The following is a 25944-nucleotide window of genomic DNA, read 5'->3' as shown; positions in this document are numbered from 1 at the left end:
TACAAAGGTATCGACCGTGATGATTTTATTTTGAAATTGTTTATCGGCATATCGGTCTATTTTGCTCGAAATAAGAGGGAGCATGGAGAAGAAAGCAATGAATACTAGATGGATAGGTACCGTACAATTTTATTTTGAATTCTCTGCAGAGCTTTCTTCCTGGTATTACAACAGCTAGTCCATATTGGTACAGCATACAACATGGTTGGTCTGAAAATTTGTTTGAATATCAAAAGCTTGTTCTTAAGACAAAGTTTTGATTTTCTATTAATAAGGGGATAGAGACATTTTACACATTTGTTACATTTGGCTTGAATGCCCTCAATGTGATTTTTGAAAGTTAAATTATTATCTAGCATGAGCCCTAGATACTTAACTTCATCTGACCAATTTATTGGAACCCCTCTCATCGTGACAACATGTCTACTTGAAGGTTTGAAATAAAGAGCTTTTGGTTTATGTGGGAATATTATTAGTTGAGTTTTGGAAGCATTAGGAGAAATCTTCCATTTTTGCAAGTATGAAGAAAAAATATCCAAACTTTTTTGCAATTGTAGTCGATGACACGCAGGCTTCGTCCTTTGGCGGAGAGGCCTGTGTCATCCGCAAACAAAGATTTTTGACATCCATGAGGTAACTCAGGTAAGTCAGATGTGAAAATATTGTATAATATTGGTCCCAAAATGCTGCCTTGGGGAACACCAGCTCTTACAGGAAGTCTTTCAGATCTGGAGTTCTGATAATTAACCTGAAGTGTACGATTTGACAGATAACTTTGAATTATTCTAACAATGTATGTTGGAAAATTAAAATTTTTCAATTTTACAATCAAACCTTCATGCCAAACACTGTCGAATGCTTTTTCTATGTCTAGAAGAGCAAGACCAGTAGAGTAGCCTTCAGATTTGTTGGAACGGATCAAATTTGTTACACGTAAAAGTTGATGAGTGGTCGAATGTCCATGGCGGAATCCGAACTGTTCATTGGCAAAAATTGAATTTTCGTTGATGTGGGCCATCATTCTGTTCAAAATAACCTTTTCAAAAAGTTTACTGATGGAGGAAAGCAAACTGATTGGACGATAGCTAGAAGCTTCTGCAGGATTTTTGTCTGGTTTTAAAATTGGAACAACCTTAGCATTTTTCCATTTGTCAGGAAAATATGCTAATTGAAAACATTTGTTAAATATATCAATAAAAAATGATAAGCTACTTTCTGGAAGTTTCTTGATGAGGATGTAGAAAATTCCATCATCGCCAGGAGCTTTCATATTTTTGATTTTTTTAATAATAGTTTTCACTTCTTCCAAATAAGTCTCCCAGGCATTTTCGAAAACGTTCTCTTGATTGAGAATATTTTCGAACTCCTGAGTAACTTGATTTTCAATTGGACTAGTAAGTCCTAAATTAAAATTGTGCGCACTTTCAAACTGCATAGCAAGTTTTTGAGCTTTTTCGCAATTAGTTAGTAATAATTTGTTTTCCTCTTTCAATGCCGGTATTGGCTTCTGAGGTTTTTTTCAAGATTTTAGATAATTTCCAAAAGGGCTTAGAGCCAGGGTCCAATTGAGAAATTTTATTTTCAAAATTTTTGTTTCTTAAATCTGCAAAACGTTTCTTGATTTCTTTCTGCAAATCCGGCCATATAATTTTCATAGCAGGATCGCGAGTGCGTTGAAATTGCCTTCTCCTCACGTTTTTAAGAGATTTAGATCAAGAGTTTAAGAGTTTAATCACGGATTCAAATTTTACTTCACATTTTGGAATTGCAATGTTTCTGGCTTCAACAATGGAATTTGTTAAAGTTTCAAGAGCATTGTCAATATCAATTTTAGTTTCTAAAGAAATGTTAACATCAAGATTAGAGTCAACATACGTTTCATATATATTCCAGTCGGCTCGTAAATAATTGAAAGTGGAGCTGATAGGATTGAGAATCGCTTCATGCGATATTTGAAATGTAATAGGGCCATGATCAGAATCAAAATCAGCATGAGTAACTAATTGGCTACAAAGATGACTAGAGTCGGTTAAGACCAAGTCAATCGTAGATGGATTTCTAGAAGAGGAAAAACATGTAGGGCTATCAGGGTATTGAATTGAGAAATATCCTGAAGAGCACTCATCAAATAAAATTCTGCCGTTGGAATTACTTTGAGAATTATTCCATGACCGATGTTTGGCATTAAAGTCACCAATGACAAAAAAATTTGACTTATTGCGAGTCAATTTTCGCAAGTCAGTTTGGAGCAAATTAACTTGCTGTCCAGAGCATTGAAAAGGCAAATAGGCAGCTATGAAAGTATATTTACCAAGCTGTGTTTCAACAGAAACACCTAAAGTTTCAAAAACTTTAGTTTCAAATGACGTAAACAGTTGATGTTTTATACGCCTATGAATGATGATTGCAACTCCCCCACATGCCCCATCAAGTCGATCATTACGATAAACAAAAAAGTTAGGATCTTTTTTTAGTTTGGATCCAGGTTTTAAATAAGTTTCGGTAATAACTGCTATATGCACGTTATTAACTGTAAGAAAATTAAACAGCTCGTCCTCTTTACCATTCAGAGAACGAGCATTCCAATTTATAATATTTAAATTATTATTTGGATCCATTAGAAAAACGTAATCCAATAACAATTTTATTTGTAAATTTTACACCTACTTGGACTGCTTCAGTCATAGTGGTGGCTTTGAACATTGCATCAATCATTAGATTCAATTGTTCAGTTAGAAAATTAAAATCAGAGGCAGACATATCATCTGATGATTTCCCATTTGAATTTTCGGTAGACGAAGAATCGGGGTAGGAGTTACCTGTGGCGGTAGGGTTTTTTTCCATTTGATTTGAAACAAGTAGAATGGGTACTCATGGAACGAATAGGGGAAGAGTTCAAATTACCTGCTACGATATCGGCAAAGGATTTACCGTGGGTAGATACATTCGAAATTGAAAGATTTGAACGGCTACCCGACGGATTAAAATTTGTTTGTGAATGAGCATGATTATGATCTTCCTGGTGGGTATGATTCCTAATCAAGCGATCGTTAACTGAAAAATGAGCATTGTTCGATACTCTACCAGGCAAATTCCGGAAACGACCGTTATCATAACGGATATTATCCTTCATCTGCCTGGCACGAGCCTCAATGACTCTTTTGCGTGCTGGGCATTCCCAAAAGTTAGCTTTATGAGGGCCCTTGCAATTGGCGCATTCAAACTTTCTGGTATCTTCTTTCACAGGACAGTCGTCCTTAGCGTGAGAAGAACCTCCGCAAATCATGCATTTAGCATCCATGCGACAATTTTTTGTACCATGATCCCACTTTTGGCACCGACGGCACTGAGTGGGGTTCTAGTAATATCCTCCAGGTTTCTGGAAATGTTCCCACTTCACATGGACATCGAATATAAGTTTAGCTTTTTCTAAAGCTTTTATATTATTTAGTTCTTTTTTGTTAAAGTGAACTAAATTATATTCTTGAGAAAGCCCTTTCTGAACAATGCCAGATTGGGTTCTCTTTTTCATATTTGTTACTTGGACTGGGGAAAATCCAAGTAAATCATTTATTCCATTTTTGATCTCTTCAGGTGACTTATAGTCACTTGAGAGACCTTTCAAGACAACTTTGAACAAACGTTCAGTTTTGTCGTCATGAGTAAAAAAATTGCGCTTCTTCTCTTCAAGATGTCTTAGAAGAAGTTCACGATCTTTAATAGTTTATATATAATTAAAGCAAACACACGATGATTTCGATATTTCCCTGCTTTCGAAAACAGATGAATTTTTTGATGTACACTTCCAAATTTAAAATTATTATTAAATCGTTCAAAAGTTTTGCCACCAATGTTTTCTTTTAAAATTGTGTTGTTCATTTTAGTTATACTGTGAGAAGATTGTTTTGTGAGCCTTAAACATTTTAAGATGAAGATGAATCGAAGCCAAACCTCAAATTTTCAAGAACACAAATCTGGAGAACGGAACACCCGTTTGAGCTGAAAACTTAATCGATTGGTCACTACCAGCGAGTGACCAATCGCTTAAGTTTTCAGCTCAAACGGATACTTGGTTCTCTAAATCCGTGCTCTTGAAAATTTGAGGTTTGGATTCGATTTATCTTCACCTTAAACGGAAAAATAATTTGGTAATAAATTTACCCTTCCTTTACAAAGTAATTTTCTCTTCGAAGTGTTACGTCCCAACTGGGTCAAAGCTTGATCCGTAGCGAAATGTTCTATGAGCGTTCCGTTCATTATTAACTGCGAACTTTCTTTGTCAATTTACTATTTTCAAATATGTATATCACAACAAGCTCAAAGATTCTCTATGTTCTGGGATGTAGAATGTAGGGAAACTAATTATTTCGAAAAGATCTTCCACCAGACCCGTCACGAATTTCATTAAGTTATGCTCTCTAATGTAACTACAATTTTTGACATCCATAACTTGGAAAATTTCTGAACGAGCACCACGCTTGTTGAGAACCAACCAAAAATTTTGCTATGTGCTCGTTGGTGTTGATCTCGGTAAAAGCTCCAAAACATGTCGATGTTCATTCTAAGTCACTAAGTATGTATGTTAGGCCAAACGGTCATTATGCCAAATGACTTAATTTCAAACGGCCTTATGTCAAACGACTTTATGCCAAACGGGGTACAATCCTTCCGAGAATACTTTAAGACTTCTTCCGGGAAACACTTTAGAATTTAAGAGTTTATATGTACACGTACACGATGAATACGTGTCAAATATACAAATTGAAATTTAAACTGCGAAAAGAAACCACGTATTCCGGTGGGGATCAAACCCACGACTCCCAATTCGCTAGATGAGCGCTACAACCTACAAGCTGTGGAGCCCCAAAGCACATGGTATCATCATTTCGCAGTCTCAACCATCAGTCCTATTCTATCTTCGCTAGAATATAATAAATCGATTTAACTACTTGTCTTACGGTCGAATATCCCATCCATCACTTACAACACACTCCTACTTCCAAGATAGCTGGGAAAAATTAATTGAAAAATTGAAAAAAAAAATGATTAAAAAATTGAATTATTTAATTCCCTACAAATGCCTGAGTCTCATATAAGGCTTTAGGACATTTCGTCGAAAGACATTTGGTCGAATGACGTTTGGTCGAATGACATTTGGCCGTAAGTACATTTGGTCGAAGGGACATTTGGTTGAATGGACATTTGGTCGAATGGCTTTAGAACGTCGAATGATGTTTAGTTGAACGGAAATTTGGTCGAAAGGTAATTTTGGTTATGGTTTATTAAAAGTTCATTTGGTAAAATTGATTATTGAATCTATGTTTAGCAAAGTTGGTAAAATAGCGTATTCTTTTGAATAATCTGAATTAAAAACTTGTGTCGAATAAAAAAATGAGACATTTTATTTCGAAATTTCATAAATCTATTTGTTTGTGATTTTCTACTTTGCCAATATCTAGGATCTCGATGATTATTCAAATGAACTTTTTAGAAGTAGTTTTTTTATTACTTGACTGAAATGTTTAGCTCTAGTGAATTTATTATTCTTTTAACACTTCAGTCGTCGCGCTGTTGTATTTTGTACAACACTGTTGAAAAAACCTCGCTTTTCGTTCACAACAGCAGCGTGGTGGTTCTGACGGTGGCAAACCGCGCGACGACTGGAAGGTTAAAATATCATCATTCTTTAAAGACTACTCAACAAGCTTCTTTATCATAAATGACGTATACATGGTGATATTTTGAATTTATTATTCTTTTAAAATTTCATCGTTCTTCGTAATGAACTAATAATCCTCATCTGATGAAAGCCTTTTGGAAAGGGTGCTCGGGATCTTTCTTTGAATTCCGAGTCATATAGTTTACGGACGAGGGTTTGATTTTTGAATGGAACGGCAGGAACAAATTGCTTCAAAGAAAACCTCTATGGCGAAGTGAATATTAAATATCGATAACTTTAATTATGGCCAATCGCCTTATTGTGACTTCCATCTTAACCGGCAGCTTCATTTTTTACCACGGCAAAAATATTCAAATCGCGATAACTTTTTTGTTTTTTGGTATTTTTGCACCATTTTTTCAGAAGTTCTCAAAAAACTCTTCTAGTTTAAGAATCCATGTCGATATTAATAATTGGTGATCTGATTTTGAAAATATTCCAATGTTCCTTGGGGCACCGACATTCTCTTTACAAAATGTCTTTGGCGGCCATTTTGTTTTTGGTCAATTTATCAAAAAAATAAAATGTAGGCTTACAGGTAATTAGGAGCTACTCAGAAAAAATCATGCAAATCGGTTCAGTATTCTTGGAGAAATCTGTAAATGACGATATGAGGTTTTTTGAAGTTTTCAAGATCTTTATTTGGCCAGCGTGGAGCATGAAATGTCAAAAAAAAAAAAAAACGCAAGAATAGGGTCCATTAAATTGAACAACAAAATATTGCTAACCGCATATAGATTGTTTGTAGAATGGTCGATACTTGTTTCCCATTATTCAATTATCCTGCGTATGAGCGACAAAATGCTGTTGCAATTAAACCTTTTCGACCAAATGTCCATTCGACGAAATGTCTGTTCGACCAAATGTACTTTCGACCAAACGTCATTCGACTAAATGTCATTCGACCAAATGTCTTTCGACCAAATGTCTTTCGACCAAATGTCATAGATTCCTCATATAATGTGTAACTCAAGAAATGTACATTTCATATTTTTCTAACACCAAACTGTCACAGGAGAAGAGCCTGATGGTATTAAAAAAAAATTAAATCTGTCCTTTCGTTAGTTACCGTTTTGTCTCAAATTCCGAACAGTCTCATGTTCCGAACACTCGGTTTTTGTATGGCGATGTGGTTGAAATGTTTCGCTGAAATATGTCATCAAATTACAAAGAAATGGCAGTCAATCGCAATTCATTTTTAACGTCTTCAATCTATTCTATACCTCGGGAGTAGTGATGATTCTCTAGTTCGAAACCCGTAAAACAAGCTCAGATAAATTTATTTGCGAAATTACTCATTTGAATACGATTTATTCGTGCTGTTCGGAATTTGAATCAAGGTGTTCGAAATATGAGACAGAATGAACAGAGTGTCCGGCATTTGAATCAAAATGGAACTCCATACTTTTACGTAAAAACAATACTAAAATCAATTAAATCAACATTATTATCGGCACATCCAACAGCTGACAGTTAGACTTTGCGTATAAATTAAGATTTTCACAAATATCAGCTAATTTATGCCTTTAAGATGCATTTGAAGTCACTGTTGGCCTTAAGTGTTCGGAATATGAGTCAAAACGGTACACGGAAAACAAAATAAAATCTAGAAAAATAAAATATTCAGATTTTCAAAAGTGCCGTTAAAAATTAAATTTTTATTATTGTCAAAAATCGATAACTAAAGGAGGCTTCAAGAATATATGAATAAGGCTAGGGATGCTAAAAACAAAAAATGTTCAAAATGCATAAATTTACGAATAAGAATAAACCACTGCCCAAAACGTGCTTAGAACGATTTTAGATAACGAAAAATTTAATTTTTGATCGAAAATAAGAATTTGGCTATTAAAGGGTTAATATTTACTTCCTCTTTCAGATGGACATAAGGACTTGGTCAGCGTTGTTATCAATCTAGAAATAATAAGGGTAGTCTGATTGAACATTGATGATAGTAAAAAGCTAATACCCAAGTCTAATCTATGTGGAACTCTGTGAAATGTGGTTGACTACGGAGTAAAACTACGAAATGTATGTCCCACGGTGCCCCGACAGACCGTTATTATGCAAAAAAATTGTCCATCAAATCTGAGCACAGGGCTCGATTCCTGAGGTCATTCTGCACCTCTGGGCCAATTTTTAAAAAAATCCCTAGGAGGAATCTCGAGAAATGTCGATTTTAAGTTTTTGACTAAAAATTTCTATATAATCCATATTAAAATTTTGCGATAGCACTGAAAAAAAAACTACAAAAACGCTAAAAAAGTTGGCCAAACTGTTCTCAACTAGTATTACATTGTTACCGTTATTATAATTAGAAATATTTACAACTTTTCCGGCATTCGTACTAAATGACCAGCTCACTGAAGTTTGCCTATTTTATTCGCTCATTAGTTTTCACTCCTGTTCTAAAAAAAATGAGCTTAGAGAGCCAATAATAAGTGTTTTATACAGGACAAATTGACAATGATGTTTCATTCAGGCAAGCTTGCATTAATCGTTGCTCTCTTTGCATTATTATTAAAAAACTGCTATAGTTTTCGAAACACTTTTCAGTGTTCACGATTAAGGATCGCGAGGTGTATTGGCGAAGTTGTTAACGAAATAATGGATCTTTGAAGTCAGATAAGCCTTTATCAAGCAACAGTATAGAAATGTCGTATGGAGACGGCAAATGGATTTGCTAGTTGCGGGTCCCTAAGCTTAAGGTTATGTAATCCATAAAAGAAGATATTCGCTGCTAGAACACGTGTTTTACTGCAAGGGAAACATTATTATCATACGTCACAAATACGTCACGACTTTAATTACATTTCCATCAAGAACTGCCGCAGCACCAACACATCTGAACCTGTTTTTTCTCTATATGCGACCATATACGTTTGGGTACCCGAGGAGGGACAAATAACTCCCGAATAACTTATTAATACCATATTTAGGTATCCTACCAAAATTAGGTATTGTTCAGTTGTCAATACCTCAATTTAGTATTATAATGGAATTGAAAAAAAAATTTAAAACAATTAAAAATACCTCATTAGAAAGCTATTGAGGTCTGCTGAAGGTATTGAACTACTATTGGAAAATTTCACTTTTACATGAAAATCCATCAAGTATTATTTGGGTATTACAATACCTAATCTAATTATCAGTTTGGTATTCGTAGAATATGCTTGAGATATTATTTGAGGTATTTTACCTCTTATGCAGGGCTCATTCATACCTCGTTCAGGTTGTAAGTATTGGAAATTATCTGGTATGGATTACCTTAGTTTGGTATTCAGAAGTTTTTTTCTTCTGCTCGGGCAGAGTAAATCGTATTACAAGCTTATCTTAGTTGTCCACCTTTAAAATAGTAAACCCTGCTTTACTAAACTGAGATCGATTCCAATAAAGTCATTGTCTTCAAAATCAAGGAATATAAGCAAGACAGACAAACATCAGATTCGTCACCGACGAAATAAAAAATCATCGTACGACTAGCTCTAACCCATAATCGTCAACGAGCAAATGTTTCTTCATTCCGCTTGCTACCCTCACATACATGAAGAAAGCGTTTACTGTATATTCGGTTGCTACGCACCAAACAACGAATGGTATCACATAATTGCGATTCTACAATAGTTTTGTTGGTAAGCGCGTGGAGTTGACGATTGAGAGATCGTTTGTTCGATTCCAGACGCGTTTTGTTGTTGGTTTATTTTTGCAAAAAATACTCATAATCTGTCGAAGACACGATTCATATTCGGTTTGGTGCTCCCGAACGAAGAAATCGCATTTGTTCGTCATGGCGCCGAGCCTATGTGACTGGATCTCTGCGGCAAATCGTCAGCCGATGCTGGTTGAGTGACGATGACAACACTTCTTTTAGTTTCGTCGCCGACTTTTTCTATTTGACGGCGATGATTGTCTACGCGGAGTATGAGCGACAAAACGTTATATTAAACAGTAAATTCGGAAACTCATCTCTTTTCATTCCATGTAATTTACAAATAAAGGCTCCTCGTCTACAATTCTTACACTTGATTGTATTTGCAACAGCTAGATTTTTGTTACTGAGCCGAACGCGACCTAGATATCAATAAACAGATTGACGATGAATCTCGAAAAAAAATAAAACGAAGTTAATCGTTGCAGGTATATAGAGTGCAAGTCCTAGTGAAGTTGATACTTTAGAAGTACTTAATGTAAGAACGATAAGTGTTATGTCTTGTCTAGATTTGTAAGAACGGTAAGTGTTATGTCTTGTCTCCGTCGCGTCTCGTGAATGTCGTGTAGTTCTTACGTTAGTGCAAACTATAAAAATGAGTAGTACTTAATGGGGATTTGTTTGAAGTTGTTAAAGACTTTGTTAATCTTCGAACACTTGTGACATATGACAATCATGTTTCCCGTGTAGTTAGAATCCTGTTGAGGCTGAGAATGTTGAGCAGGATATTTTTACGTAAAGTGCTGAGGGCAATACTCGGTGGAAAACTAGAGGTATACATCAAGAGTAGTACAAGATGAACAAAGAAGAAAATTTTATTAATCAAAATAAATACGGCAGACTTTGGTGGGCTGGTCATTTAGTGTTAATTATTTATATTCAGCATTGAATGTTTCTCGTTTATCGAACGTAACATCAATAGTATAATGAAATTTATTTATTGATTTTATTTTATTAAACTAAGCTTACTGGTTTACGCCATGTAAAAGCATACTTAAGCCACTCTGGTAAGTTAATTCAGTTGTAAATAATTGTAATTATAACAACGGTAACAATGTTATACTAGTTGAGAACAGTTTGGCCAACTTTTTTAGCGTTTTTGTAGTTTTTTCAGTGCTATTGCAAAATTTTAATATGGATTATATTGAATTTTTTAGTCAAAAACTTAAAATAGACATTTCTTGAGATTACTCCTAGGGATTTTTTTAAAAATTGGCCCAGAGGTGCAGAATGACCTCAGGAATCGAGCCCTGTGCTCAGATTTGATGGACAATTTTTTTGCATAATAACGGTCTGTTGGGGCACCGTGTGTCCATTAGTTGATCTTTTTTTGATCGCTTTAGATTTTTAATGATACGTATGAAAAATGCTTCATAAAACAAACCTCTAAATTTGAAACAATTGAACGACAAATATTGAAACATTTCTTGTAAAATATTTCCCACACAAAGTAGAGTGTCCAGAATTTGAATCACACCATAACGGTTATTCATTTGACGGGGGCTAAATAAAAATTTCAATTAATTGATGGAAATCTGAAGCATTAACTGGGATATCTTATTGTTCACTTATTAAGGCTCAAGAATCCATTGATCAATCATCAGCAATCATAAAAAAATGAAAACCAGTTTTTTCATTCAAATTTGAAGATATCCTTATGAAAATCTATCATCGCATAACAGATAGCCATTCCAATGCAATAATAGATTTTCTAAGCATTGCTTCAACTGGTTTTGAAAATTTGTAAAACAATGATGGTTATTTTCGTCGATAGTTAATCTTCCATTATCAACTGATTTTCGAGCCAGCTACACAGATTGCTGGTGGCAAACCTGGAGATGTTCTGCTTTGCACAGTTTGGGAAGTGCTGGACTGAACGATATTGATGTGAACTTGCAAGCGCATGCATATTTGCATTGCCATCACAAAAAGCTGAATAACTTTGAAGACGAAGTGTCTTCCTCACGTATTTATGTGTTTAACAACTTTTACTATTCCCGAATGAAACTTCCAGCCCCCAGAATATGTTCGAAATAAATGGCTCACTACACGGTCTTGCATAGATTTGCGTGACGATAAAAAATTGGTCTAATTGTGATTGCATTTGCTAGAGAACTGTTATACTCCCGCACTTTTGAAGAGACGTCCCCTATGGTAACTATACTAACAATAGTTGACAGCGAGAAAAAAAATCTTTCTTTCATTTTGTCCCCAAGCTGCTACAATAAGTGAGTGACTGGTTGGCTGCTGCTTCTTCTACAGCAAGGATCATGATGTGTAGCCGAGATAGTAGGGGAATGTGGCCCAATACGAACTAAATGGGGTAAAATGGCTCGACTCATTGAATCATTCCTATTCTTTGCCAAACCTTGCTATAATGTGTTTACCCCAAGGATTAACACTACAAGGTTTTCCTTAGATTTCTCGGTGAGATAAAACAATTGTTCACAAATTACCTAAGTCGTAAGTTTTTAGATGCTAATTTTTTAATTATTATTTTATTCCATGCAACAGAGAAAACTCATGGAGGAGTATGGTTGTTGAATCTAAGTTCATACTAAATGGCGTTCTATCGCAACCATTAGGTCATTTTTAACCACCTCCATTTTCAACCAACTTTTTGACACGTTTTGAAACCGTAAAATTCCTCAAATATGAGAAATATTTTCATGGTGGTAGCTAGCAAATATTGTATAGTTACTGTTGCGCTTCAAATGGCCTTAAAATATGGATCTTATTGCGAGAAACCATCAAAAATCCTAAAAGTGCCATTTTGGACCATTTTACCCAAGCTGCCCCTCTGATGGACTATTCAACAGACGGGATACAACCCTAGGGTTCCGTCCTACCATAACAGCGAGTAGTGGGTGCCGTGGGGGCCATGCAGCGTGATGGAAACCGAAAGAAACACAATCCCATTCTGGAAAATAAAAAAGGTGGCGAGTTTTTATGTTTTGTGCTCCGCAGTGTGTTGTATTTACGGACAACGCCAAGAACAGAGTTGTGAGGTTTTGTTTGCAGTGCACAGAGGAAACCACCAAGGGACAAATAAGAAGATAAGAAAGTAATGCACGGTTGCTGGCGGTGAAAGGCACATGTTTCAAGATGGCATTTAGAATGTCTTGAAAAAATATCTTTTTTAAATAATTGTACACTGGATGTTTTTTCGAAAACATTCAGCATTTGTTTTAAGATTTCGTAGTAAGTAATAATTTTAAAGGATACATAATTTTTCATCTCGTGTAATGTTTTTTTTTTTATCTCTTTTGTCTTAAATTTATGTCCCATGTCTTAAATTTTCTCTCGGACCCCCGTTAACGAAAGTAAAATTTCACTATTTCCTTGTCTTCCTAGTCCATATAACTTTTTCCTGAAAGATAAAAGAATGTTAAGGTTGTACCAATTTTATTCCTGCGTAAGTTTCTAGGTATAGTCCAATAAGCTTGTTTTCCTATATCAGTAAGCTTTTCAAAAATAAATGATGTGATGGTTTACATCAACGAAAATTTAATTCTTGTCAATGCCTAATATTATTAATTATTTTAATATGGTGTCAGCCAAGTATTCGATAATTTATGAAATTTGGAACAAAATTAAATAAGTCTTAAAGTAAACTTTAGGCAAACTAAATTAATCCTTTTTTTTAAATTTTGATCAGAAAATTCAACGCAGTGCCATCATTCTGCGAAGCTTTGTACTATTCTTTTACGTTTTTTACGGTTTAGTCGAATGAACAAGTCGTAGTGCAAAGAAATACATTATTTGATCTACCGTTGTAGTAGTAGCAGCAGCAACAGCAGCAATGCAATGTGGGAAGGAGACTCAAATCCAGGCCATCATGCTGGTAAATGCTAACTGCCAGTAGTGATGCGGTGGGTGACTTGCTGTCGGAGGAGATAACAATACCGTAAGTGAACCAAAATGAATGATTATTTTTAATTTGGCTAATGCAGTTGGTTTGTTACAGCAGAAAAAGGAAACGATCCCACGGTTTATTTTCCGTTTCCAGCCTATTTTCATAAGAATGGAAGATGGGATCCAGCGAGAGGTAGTTACGAGCTAAGTAAGGTGCATTATGATCTCTGCGAAAATTCTTTGAAAGAATATAAATACCAAATGGATGAATTTTGAAACCATGTTTTGATATTATAGGACCTCTATTAAATAAAATTGACTCCAGTCACTGTTTGAATGGAATAGATTAAGCGTTTTTAATTTGCCACAATTCGAAGACCAGTAGATTAATTATTTGAAATAAATTTTGAAGTAAATGCGGTTAGTTGGTTTCACAATTGGGTTGTTTAGCGATGAAAAAGTTACAGGTTTCCGTAGCTTGATCGCAAGAGCGCATTTTTCTATGTATATAAATACAATTTTATTGCGCTCCTCAATGACATTTCAATTTACATGACAGCTCGTCCCGTAGTAAAATTTGCCGAGGGATGATTCAAAAATGATTTCGATACTTACTTCTAATATGTTCTAGATCACGGAAAATTGTGAAAATTTGGATTCTGATTTTTAACGTAGAATCACAATATGTAAAAATCTGGATACCCCTAAACAAGCCAATTCTTGGGTGAGACACAAGGTCTCACAATCTTTGGAAAGATCCCTGAAAGAAACTATCCCTGAATTGCGAATTTGGAGAACATTTCGACCATGCGCTGAGAGATGTTTTCGTGACGGGTCTTCAACCAGGTCCAATTTTCGAACGTTTGCTCAAGCTTGCGGCGAATCGTGAAGCAACTTTGAAAAACAGAGGTGTTCTTGAAGTTAACAAAATAAGCGAACTAAAGGCAAGTTATGGAAAGAAGTCTGCGAAAAAACCTGGTTCAGCAGTTTGCTCTGTGTGCGGTATGAAAAACCACTCACGTATTTTGGAATAGAGCGCTGCATATGACGAGCCTAACCTCACTTATTTGACAGCTGCTGGTCCTGTTGTTTACGTTTTGGATTTAGTCGTTTTTTCCATCATTTTTTCATCTTCGCATTTTTATCACCAGCATGCTGATGGTGACGATTTTCCACGGTAGGAAGATAGAATAATACGATCCGTGGGTATCTGCAGTGGATTTGACCTCTCCTCGCAGCAAACTTTCACGAAATTAAGAATGATTCGAAAAAAGTACTAAGTCCAAACTGTAAACAACAGGACCAGTACCTGTCAAAATTGATGCGAAACGTCACAGTGCAGTGGAGTATAGTCAAAATGAAGGTTCCGGGTCATTTGGCCGAATGCCTTTTGGCCGAAATTGAAAACAATAGTGAACGACAGTTAGCATGCATTTGTAATGAATTTCAAAGAACTTATTCTGCTTATTCTTAGAGAAAGCTATGTCATCATTGATATACAAATAATTAGCTCTTTGGTGTTAGTTCAGGAAACAGTCAATGCTGAAAGAAGAACGTCCTAAATGTAAGCCATCATTCACTTCCCTGCTAAGGGTGAGAGCTGCCAGCAGAGGTTTTCGCATCGCGTTTGTAGTCTTGAAGGGCTTCTTCTTCTTCTTCTTTTCTGGCGTTACGTCCCCACTGGGACAGAGCCTGCTTCTCAGCTTAGTGTTCTTATGAGCACTTCCATAGTTATTAACTGAGAGCTTACTATGCCAATGACCATTTTTGCATGCGTATATCGTGTGGCAGGTACGAAGATATACTCTTTGCCCTGGGAAGTCGAGAACATTTCCAACCTGAAAAGATCCTCGACCGGTGGGATTCGAACCCACGACCCTCAGCTTGGTCTTGCTGAATAGCTGCGCGTTTACCGCTACGGCTATTTGGGCCCCTCTTGAAGGGCTCTGACAGTAACTAAAACGTTTTACGAAGTAATGGATCATTGAAGATAGTTTTTGCCAGTGCTCACCGTATCAAAACAGAGGCGACACTGTATATGAGATTTTACATTGTGACAGCATTGCTGTTCTGTCAAACACACAAGGCTACGGCTAAGACAAGACGTGACAGGTCAAAGTACAAAAACGAAACCAATTGCCTGTCAAAAAAGACCACTTTTTGGCAAAAGCCTACTTTCATATCGCTGAGTTGGATTGCAACAGGGCACTTTGTTGCTAGCCCGGCCGTGTTGCTAGTTCATAGATTAGAGTTTGCATCAAAAGTTTGTAATTTTACTATGAAATCATTTTGTTTCAAATCTATTTATATTCGATGTTAAGTTCAAAGCATGTATTTATACAATACTAAAATATATCAAAAATACCAAATTGAGACCAACATAATGGAAATTGGGTCAATTTTCTCTAAAAATATCACTTGTTTTGAATTTCAACCTGAGTTTTGAAAAATGTAGCATCCTTTATTGCAGTTAATTAATTAAACGTGCAAGAAACAATCAAATTGAGCAGCTTGATATTTGAATTTGTTCACAAGATTTGCTCGAAAAGGATTCTGGTAACACTGGCATTTGTATCGTCAAGGTTATCGGCTGAAAAACAACGGGGCAGTCTTAGTTGAGCTGTCACGTCCTGTCCTAGGGCTACGGTGGCGCTATCTATGCTTTCCATAGCGTCCGTTTCGGTTATTTTAATGATCCATCGTCCATCTGCTGGATCAGGTTACTTCGATTCTTCGAATCGTACTAAGTAAAATAGTCCATAGTTCTAGCAACTACAAGTCGTCGTTTCTTTTTATCACAACGAAGAACCAGTGAGCTTCTACGACGTAAATGTTCACTGAGTTGTTCGGTTTACTGCTTTACGCAAGCAACAGTTCAGTGTTCAGTTCACATGTTGCAATCTTAATCTTGGAGGAGAAAGACATGTCACCTAAGTTAACCGTTGCAGTCAAAAATTTGTTTTGAAAAAGACTCTTTATGAACATGCCTAAACTCCAATAAGTATGAAAAATAATTTACTTTTAAAAGAACAGCCTATGATCAAAGAAGAAAAAAATCTCTAATGAAAATTTAAACAAATGTAACGCAAGTATTAGTTCTATCAGGATAACTACCAAGAACTGCCTATGATTTAAAGAAGGTGAAATTCCCAATGAAAATATAAGCTAAATTATTGCCATTATGAATGAAACCAGTTTAACTCGAAAGAAAAGCCTATGTTTAAAAGAAGGAAAAAATTATGAAGAAATCATTGAAGACACTTGAAACCCTAGAACATCGTTGATAACCCAGAGACGAGCTTAGAGTCTTGCACGATGTGTGGAGTCCACAACTTCTAAAGCGTTGTAGCAATTCGATTTTTTTTTGTAATTAGGCCAAACGGCATTCGGCCAAACGACGTTCGGCCAGATGGCCGGACACCAAAATAAAGTCCCTGACCCACAATTACTTTTGGTGGCCCAATAAGTTAAGTTCAAGGCCATTCAAAAGGATACATATAGACCACTTGTTCCTTAAAAACCTGAAAAAGAAGAAGTTCCTCATCATAACGGGCAGCTGTTTGAAATAAGTGGAGTGCTACTTGGTTCGCTCGTTTGGTGTCCGGCCATTTGGCCAAACGCCATTTGGCCGAAAGCCATTTGGTCGAATGCCATTTGGCCGAAAGGGTCGTTTGGCAGAATTCCATTTGGCCGAAAAAAAAATTATCAATTTGCTTCAACGCTGAGAAGTAGGGTTCATAAGTGTGGCCCAATATCTGATAAGCCAATTTTTTTTTTTGGTTTTTATGATATGGCCGAATGCCATGTCTGTCGCTTTATTAGTGCTCCAAAAGAATGATTGAAACGATCCGTTAATTCAGGACGAACTGTGAACTTGCGTCAAGACTCGAACCTAACGGTTTGTTCGTTACGGTTGATTATCAACGGTATGCTAGGGAATCAAAAAATTAGATTGGAGATCCTAGTACCTTTTAACACTGCCCTAATTACTTATCTTTGATATGCTTATGCTGCTAGGGTTTAAAACTATTTTCATCGGAAATTTTTCCTTCTTTTTAACATAGGCTATTCTTTCGATTTGTACTGGTTCCATAACTATTGGCAACAAAAGATTTTTTTGAATTGGGAATTTCACCTTATTTAAATGATCGGAAATTCTTTGTAGTTATACTTATATAATAATAATTTGCATTACATTCGCTTTTCCTTCTTTTGATTATAGACTGTTCTTTCATATTTTCATATTTTTCATAGTTTATTGGGTTTAAATACGCTCATAAAGAGTCTTATTAAAAGATGTTATTCTTCTCCGAGACTGATTCTCACTGATTTTTCGTTGTGGAAAGTAAAAGCTTAAACTCGTTGTTGCTAGAACTATTTATTAATTTGCGTGGTACGATTCGAAGCATCAAAGCAAACCGATGCTACAGAAAAATGAATAAGTCGTAAACCGTTTTAGTTACTGTTGAAAGCTGACTACAAATGCAATGCGAAAATCTTTGCTGGCAGCTATGACCACTAGCAGAAAAGTAGAGTAATTGCTTACATTTAGGATTTTCTTCTTTCAGCATGCTAAACTGTAAGTTCAATATTGTTTTCAATTCGGCCAAACGGCCTTTCAGCCAAATGGCGTTCGGCCAAACGGTATTCAGCCAAATGGCACCCGTCTGAATGACACGGATCCCGTTCGCTAACTGCCAAAGAAACAATAAAAAAGCTGGTTTTCACGTTTTGGAAACTGCTAAGTTCTTGTATCCGACATCGGAAGATCGTTCACGGCAAAAGATTTTCAAGCATTTTGTCAGGAAAAAGGTTTTCGTCATTTGACCCATTTCGTATTTATACGTTTCGCATAAGAACGTTTGGCATAATAGACGTTTCGCATAAAGCAGTTTCGTTTAAGAAAAGGTAGCAATTCAAAGAAGGCATATTATTCTCATTATGCCAAACGTCCATAATGCCAAACTTCCTTTATACGAAACGTCTTTTTGCCCACCTCCAATTTAGCAATTGGTGCGGCGGTTTATGCAAGGCATTACCGAGACTCTGATCGACAACGATGGATTAAAGCCAAGATTGTGCGAAAAAAATCCGAAATATATGCGAATTTGTATAACGACATTTTAAAATTCGTAAAGCAGGGGCATTTTAAAATTCGTAAGATAGTGCTGAAATAACCCCATTTTTTAATGTTTTTCTTTTAAAAGTTTCAAAAATAAAAATTTATACAAATTTCCATTGATGTACAAAGAAGAATTAAAAAAAAATGTTCGACATCAAGCAATCATGTTATAGATAAGTTTTAGTATCATCCAAAAGCTACTGGGATGACATTTCAAATCACCAACTCGTACCTTTCCCTCACTCAAAACGATTGTTCCGAACAGAAAGCCAAGCTCCAGGAAAATTGCAGTTAAAAGAAGAATCGGATACCCACCTACTATCCCAATCGAAAAGCTATGCATGCTCCCTTCCCTCTTTCACTACTCCACAAAAACCCCAACTGCTATAGGATGTGCTGCCGAATTTTTACTTTTTTCGTGGTACTCTGCGTGTATCTTCGAATCATTTCCTTTCTGTTGTATCAACAGGGAACAGTTCGTCTGTGTGGTAGTTACCTCGCCACTATCCCCCAACCCCTTCCATCAAACAGCTGAGTTGTGTGTTTGAAAAATGTTTACTTTTAATCAATTCGAAGCTTTCGATCGACTGGTGCACGCCGTTCTGTCGCCGCATTTGTGTGATCTATCCATTTCCTCCCTTGGCCGCAGTGCCAAACTTCTCAGTGGGAGTGGGATGCACTATCTGGATTTGATCAAAATACCAGGAAAATCCGGTTGCTATTCGGACAAAGGCTGTTGGTTGCAGATGCAGCATGTACCTGATTGACATACGGGTATTTGGTATACGGTTGTTTGATGTGGAACATTGTTAAACTTTCTGAATGACATAGCAATTTCAGTTTGAGTTTCATAAGAATAACGCGCGTAAATAACTCACTTAGTACTGAGTGCTTAGTTCAATACAAGTAGCTATGACAAAAGGTCGAAAGACAAACATTTGAAAGAACAGAAGATCGAAAGGATAGAAGGTCAAAGAACAAAAGAGAGGGGATATCTACTTCCAAAGAAGGATATTTTTTCCCACCGAGGTCGACCTTTTGTCTTTCTACATTCCGTCTTTTCGACCTTTCGTCTTCCGACATTTTTTCCATAAATCCTCGCTACCGTTTTCACCATGCTACTTGCTAAAATAGCTCCTTGCACCTGACAGCCACCGTCGTTTTATCGGTCATTGAATTTCCCGTTGTATAAAATCTTCGCATATCATTCTGGTTGATGCTATCTTGCTCTTTAACTGTCACACTTTCCTCGCGTTGTCTTTTCTTTCTACGGTGGAGTCGCTTGTCTTCAGCTCTCGCTACCATGTAACACTCTCTGTTTAGTCAGGCACCGGCCACTAGTACTCTCCATCGCGCCAGTCATTTCGGCTTCGTCGATTACATCACGTGCCACTGAGGTCACAACTTCGTGGATAGAGTCCCATATCATTTTTTAAATTCTTTCTATTCTTGTTAACTATGTCATTTATTCCACGTCCATATTATACCAAAAGGCCCTTTTCCAAATGACTATTAGCCCGTTTGATCGTACATAAACACAGATGTTTCGTTGTGGTGTCGGAGCCCGGAAGGGTTCGGAATCAACACGAAACACGAATATTTGTTTGAGAAATTTATTGGATGAAAACAAAATGCATTCAGTAACAGGCAATATGTGTACACAAATCAAGAGATGATGCAGCTGTGAAAAAGCAAACTGTTGGACGTTCAAAGCCAGGTGTGATGTGACACGGAACAACAGCCACAACGGTTCACGTAACCTCAAATTAAACAGACAAATATTTAATTTTGCCACCTGCGGATTCGGACGTGAGGATCGGAAATTGAAGCTTCCCTGTCATTCGAATGACAGCCGTTCATCAAAGGTGGGTGTTTTAATTAAGGTGTGTGAAAAAACAATTATCGTGATGATTACATTAGATCGATGGTTACGTAGTGTAATAACTCAAATTTGCGATACCTGGTACCCGACAATGTATGTGAGTTTTGATATTACATTTGGTTGCGTGTGCACATTAGCGTAGACAGAGGGAAGACGAAAAAATATATGAAATCAGCTTCTTTGCTGCGAAGGATAGCCTTTCATATTTTTCTAAGTTGTCTCAAGAATTCATATTTGTAGAAAATTGCGTCATGATAAACATCTTAAATAATTTATGGAGCTCATTCTAAAAGCAGGGTTTTGTAATAGATTTTAGTAGAAACATTTCAAATATATCTTCAAACTCTTTAAAGTTCTGCCAAGTATATTGCCAGCAGATTGGTTATATTATAGTGAATCCATTCAATGAAGCATGGATGATGAATTTGTCAAGGGAACATCAAGCCGTTTCTCTAGACATTTTTCCAGATGTTTTCTTTTCATTTTTTCAGAAACTCTTCCTTGTAAAGCATCAAGAAGCTTTTTTTGGGAATAATAATAACATAACGGAATTACGTCTTGAACCGTTTATATATTTATACAAAGATTTTGAAGAAACTTTACTTATAATTTAGGAGCCTTCCATGCAAAACCATGCTGAAGGTGTCTGGGTTTAATTCCCGGTCGGTCCAGAATCTTTTCCTAATGGAAATTTCCTTGACTTCCCTGGGCATAAAGTACAGTCAGTGACATAAGTTAGTAACCAAATGCTGTTTTTCCATACAAAATGTCCAAGTTTGGGGTGTTGTATCTCAACTTGTGGTAGTCCGAATTGGCTAAAATTTGGATGACGAACTACAAATAACTTGAAATTTTGCCAGTAAGGGAATTATTACATTGCATTTTACATAGAGTTTCAGAGGATTGTTCAAAGACAAAAGTAAGTAACCGAGAGATTTTTTAATTTAATTCGATAACGGTAAGTCGTGGAAAGTTGGTGTGTTCTGCAAATTTGTGTGACTTCTGAAATTGAACAATTTAGTGGAATAGACCAGCAACCCACAACTTACCGTTTAAGAATTAAATTAAAAAGTCCCTCGGTTACTTACTTTTGTCTTTCAACAACCCTCTGAAACTCTATGTAAAATGACTGCAATGTAATAATTCCCTTACAGGCAAAATTTCAAGTTATTTGTAGTTCGTCACCCAAATTTCAGCCAATTTGGACTACCACAAGTTGAGATACAGCATCCCAAACTTGGACATTTTGTATGGAAAAACAGCATTTGGTTACTAACTTTTGTCACTGACTGTATCATCGTACCTGCCACACGATATACGAATACGAAAAATGACAACTTTGGCAAAGAAAGCTCTTACACCGTGTCTAGTATATTCTCATACAAATTCGAGATAACATTACTTTGCGCTTGTCTAACTGATATCATTGGTGATAATATTTTTTGATAGTGGTTATAATACTGATTCACTACAGGAAGCATTTTGGAAATATGTCAATTATAAACTTATTTTATCAACTTAAGAATTTACGAAAAATATTTCCAGCGGCATAGGCAGATCCCAATTTCAATCTGCAGTTATCGCACACATATTTATCAAATTTTATCAATATATATCTATTCAAGTTTCTGAAACTTTTTTGTGAATGCTCTGATTTTCACTTTGTAAACCAGACCAATATGAACAAAAAATCATTTTAGGTGCAAAACACGACTACAATGGACATTTCATCACTTATCATAGCAATTATTTTTTCTTATTCATAAAACAAGCTATTCTACGTTAGAGCGGTTCCATTTGAATTCGAATGTCGGTTTACTTTTGTATTTTTTGATTTGGCTGAAATTTGGCATATGCTTTCTTTATACCCAAAAATGCCTATTTGCATCATCGGTTCGCCATTTTTACCCTAGCGTTACTTTTGAGAAGGGCCTAAGAAAAAAAGCCTTAACAATTTTCAAAAAATTAAAACTCAGAAACTATTTGTCTGATCGGTTTGGTGTCTTCCGCAAAGTTTTAGGTTATTGTTGGAACTATCTGGAAAAAATAAAATGTAATTTTTTTTTATTTCGAAAATAAAGCTTAAAAATCTATTTTCACAAAAATCGTTTTCTTGATTTTTTTTTATTTTTTTTATATTTTAAAGTAGACAAAAAATTGAGTCTTTTGCACAGTGGGTCAAGATGGAGAAATCATGGACAAAAAAGTTATGATTTTTTGAAAAAAAGGTGAATTTTTGAAAATGGTCGTAATAAACTTTTTAAATATTTTTCAACTCGATTTTATCAAAGTACGCAAAATTTACAACAAAAAAGGTATACGGAAAAATCAGGCTAACTTTTACCGTTTTATAGATACAGCGATTTTAATACAAAATTATGATATAATTTTCAATTTCCGGTCATTATAATATAACTTAGAAACGGTTTGTCCGATCAGTTTGGTGTCTTCCGCAAAGTTTTAGGTTATTGTTGGGACTATCTGGAAAAAAATATACACTGTAAAAACAATGTTGTAATTTTTTATATATCGAAAATGAAGCTTAAAAATCAATTTTCTCAAAAATCGTATTTCTAATTTTTTTATTTTTTTTTATATGTTGAAGTAAACAAAAAATGAAGTCTTTTGCACAGTGGGTCAAGATGGAGAAATCATGGACATTGGACATGGATTTTTTTTTTAAAAAAAAGGTGAATTTGTTGAAAATGGTCATAATAAACTTTTCAAATGTTTCGGCAGCAATTAGCAAAATTTTCTCATATACCTTTTTTGTTGAAAATTTTGCGTACTTTCATAAAATCGGGTCGAAAAGCATTCAAAAAGTTTATTTAGACCATATTGAAAAATCAACCTTTGGGGACGTTAATGCCGAGAAGAAGAAGAGGACGGGGTTGGTGGTCTGATGGCTACCGCTTCTGCTTCATATGCAGAAGGTCATGGGTTCAATCCCAGGCCCGTCCCTATCTTCGTACTTTGTAGTTGTATATATCTCACTTGCTTCTATCTTCCATTCTAAATATATCACACTCAAACTATTCGTTCATAGCAAACGCTAGAACCAGAGACGGACAAGAAACTGGTTGGTTCCTTGTGTAAGTGCAGCTGATCTGGCGATACTGGAGTAGCATCCACGGGCGGCCAATTAAGCTCAAGCTCAAGCTCAAGTTAATGCCGAGAAGAAGAAGAACTTAGAATTTCTATGGATGCCAAGAATTGAGCTTAAGCTGGATTGGTCGGTCGTGGATGCTACTCTAGTATCGTCAAATCAGTTGCACTTACACAAGGAACCAACTGAATGACTGCTTGTGACTAACAGACACTCCCAGTGCTGGTGATCTTCTATTTTTAGCCAACAATGATGCCTGCCACGTCAGAATGCAGACCAACGTGGGGATGGGGGAGGAATTGATGTTGAACTTATACTGACTGGCCTACTGTAGACCGTTGAGTCCGACTGCATCTACGCCAGTTCATGCGGGAGTGTATGGAATGGGGGAATGGCATTTCAGAGAGGTTTGCCTCTGTGGTTAGCAGAATGCCTAAGTATCAGACGTAAGGAAAGGCGTACTATACTGATGGAAGAATGGAACCGTTAGGGAAACGGTTTCTTGTCCGTCTCTGGTTCTAGCGTTTGCTATGGTCGAATAGTTTGAGTGTGATAGATTAAGAAGAATGTAAGATAGAAGTGAGAGATACAACTGCAAAGTACGAGGAAAGGGACGGGCCTGGGATTGAAACAATGACCTTCAGCTTATGAAGCAGAAGCGGTAGCCGTTAGACCACCAACCCCGTCACCTCAAGAAGCTTCTAAAGGTATTCCAGGAATTACAAATAGAATATATCAAGGAATTCTAGGAATTACAAAAGAATATATCATATCGTGTTTGTAGTTATCAATTCAGCAATTCTTCTATTAGTCAAAACTGTTAATTTCTTTTAACAATATCTTAAATCTTTTTGAAGAAGTTTTTCAAAAAAAAAAAACAAAAAAAAATGATGATATGCAACTTGTGGCCCATCAAAAAGTTCATCTCGAAGTTCTTCTGAGAGATTCTTCAACAAGTCTTACAGAAAAAAAACCTTTGAAAGAGTCTATTGAAATCTTACAACAGTTCATCTACGAACCTTTTCGGACAAGTAGTGAGTTCGTCAAAGCTTATTTTTTGCATAATCCTATAGAAACCGCGGAAATTTTTTCAGACTTTTTCAAAGATTCGCCCAGGATGTCCGCTAAGCACAGCCCAGACAACCAAAATGTACGTATAACGAAATCACCTGGAGGCATTGTATGTGCAACATTTCACTTATAAGATGTCGCGAAAAGGCCTTCTACAAAAGTGTGCAAAAGTGGAGGCGATATGCGTGCATATATTATGTGATAAATAATAACATACAATACGAGCGTATATTTTTTCTACCAAACTAATCTGTGATCTTATGCGACTTAACTTATGATAACAAATGTTGATTTGACAGCTGCTACGGATTGATTCGACTTACTTTGTATGAGTGTATGGGACGAACCAAAATGTACAAATGAACTCAGAAAAGAAGTGTTTTATGCGAGGAAGCTCATTAATCTGACGAGTTTATCCACTGTGTTTTGCGGGTTTGATGTAATTAGTATGAATAAACGAGTTGTAACGTGAACTTTCATGCGATTTCTGGTTGTCTGGGAGGGGTATACCGTGGTGAATCAAAATCCGGACGGTACCAATATCCGGACACTCTGATAGAATATGTTAATAAAATATTAAATTAAATATATATGTGGTAAATTTCATACACAACATTCACTTACAATTTTGCTGATCATTTTGCAATCATTCGTTATCTAGTTACCATTGGCTAAACATTAATGATAATCAAAACAAAAAAGTGGTTCCTGTTGCAATGGTTTTTTTTTTTGCAGTGTGAATCATTTTAGGTGAAAGTGGCGATGAACGTGCCTTAACATTCAGTTGTGTTTATGTGTTAAGTTTATGCATTTAAATTGCATTACTCACAAAGTATTTCGAGTTTACCAGTGAAATAAATGTTTCTATATGCATTTCTATTGCAACTGTACGATCGTGAAATTCGTATAAACAGGAATATTGCGGTGCAAAATAGACTGTCCGGAATTTTCGACGGTTGGTTTTAAATCCGGACATAATTCAAGAGCACAGTGTTTTACATCTAATAGTGAATATTTGGAGGGCAAATCCAAAAGAAAACTTGCAAACATCATCGGTTAAGTGTTATCAGTGATTAGAATGCCGTTTTCTACACAGAAAAACAGTCTCATTCAAATATTTCTACGGTTCTAGCTTCAAGTGCCCAGCCGTTTATGTTTGGATACAGTTGGAGTGATTGAACCACAAATTTACAATCATTCCATTATCATAAACATCATAGATCAAAGGCCGGCATGTAGTGTTTATAAATGTGACATACGATTAAATGCAGATGAAATTTTTATTGATATTGTTGCAATACTCCATACTGAAGAAATGCTGTCCGGATTTTGATTCACAAGTGTCCGGATTTAAAGACAGGTAACGCTTCTGGTGTCCGGATTTAAGGACAAGACAAACTCGATTGTTTTAATGATGTTCATGTAATTATCATAATTTTCAACATAAAATTTACTTTTCTTATCAAGTTCTAGTATAAAA

The sequence above is a fragment of the Aedes aegypti genome, chromosome 2 (assembly GCF_002204515.2).
Source record: "Aedes aegypti strain LVP_AGWG chromosome 2, AaegL5.0 Primary Assembly, whole genome shotgun sequence".
Taxonomy (NCBI): Eukaryota; Metazoa; Arthropoda; class Insecta; order Diptera; family Culicidae; genus Aedes; species Aedes aegypti.
Note: the sequence above shows the minus strand (reverse complement) of the source record.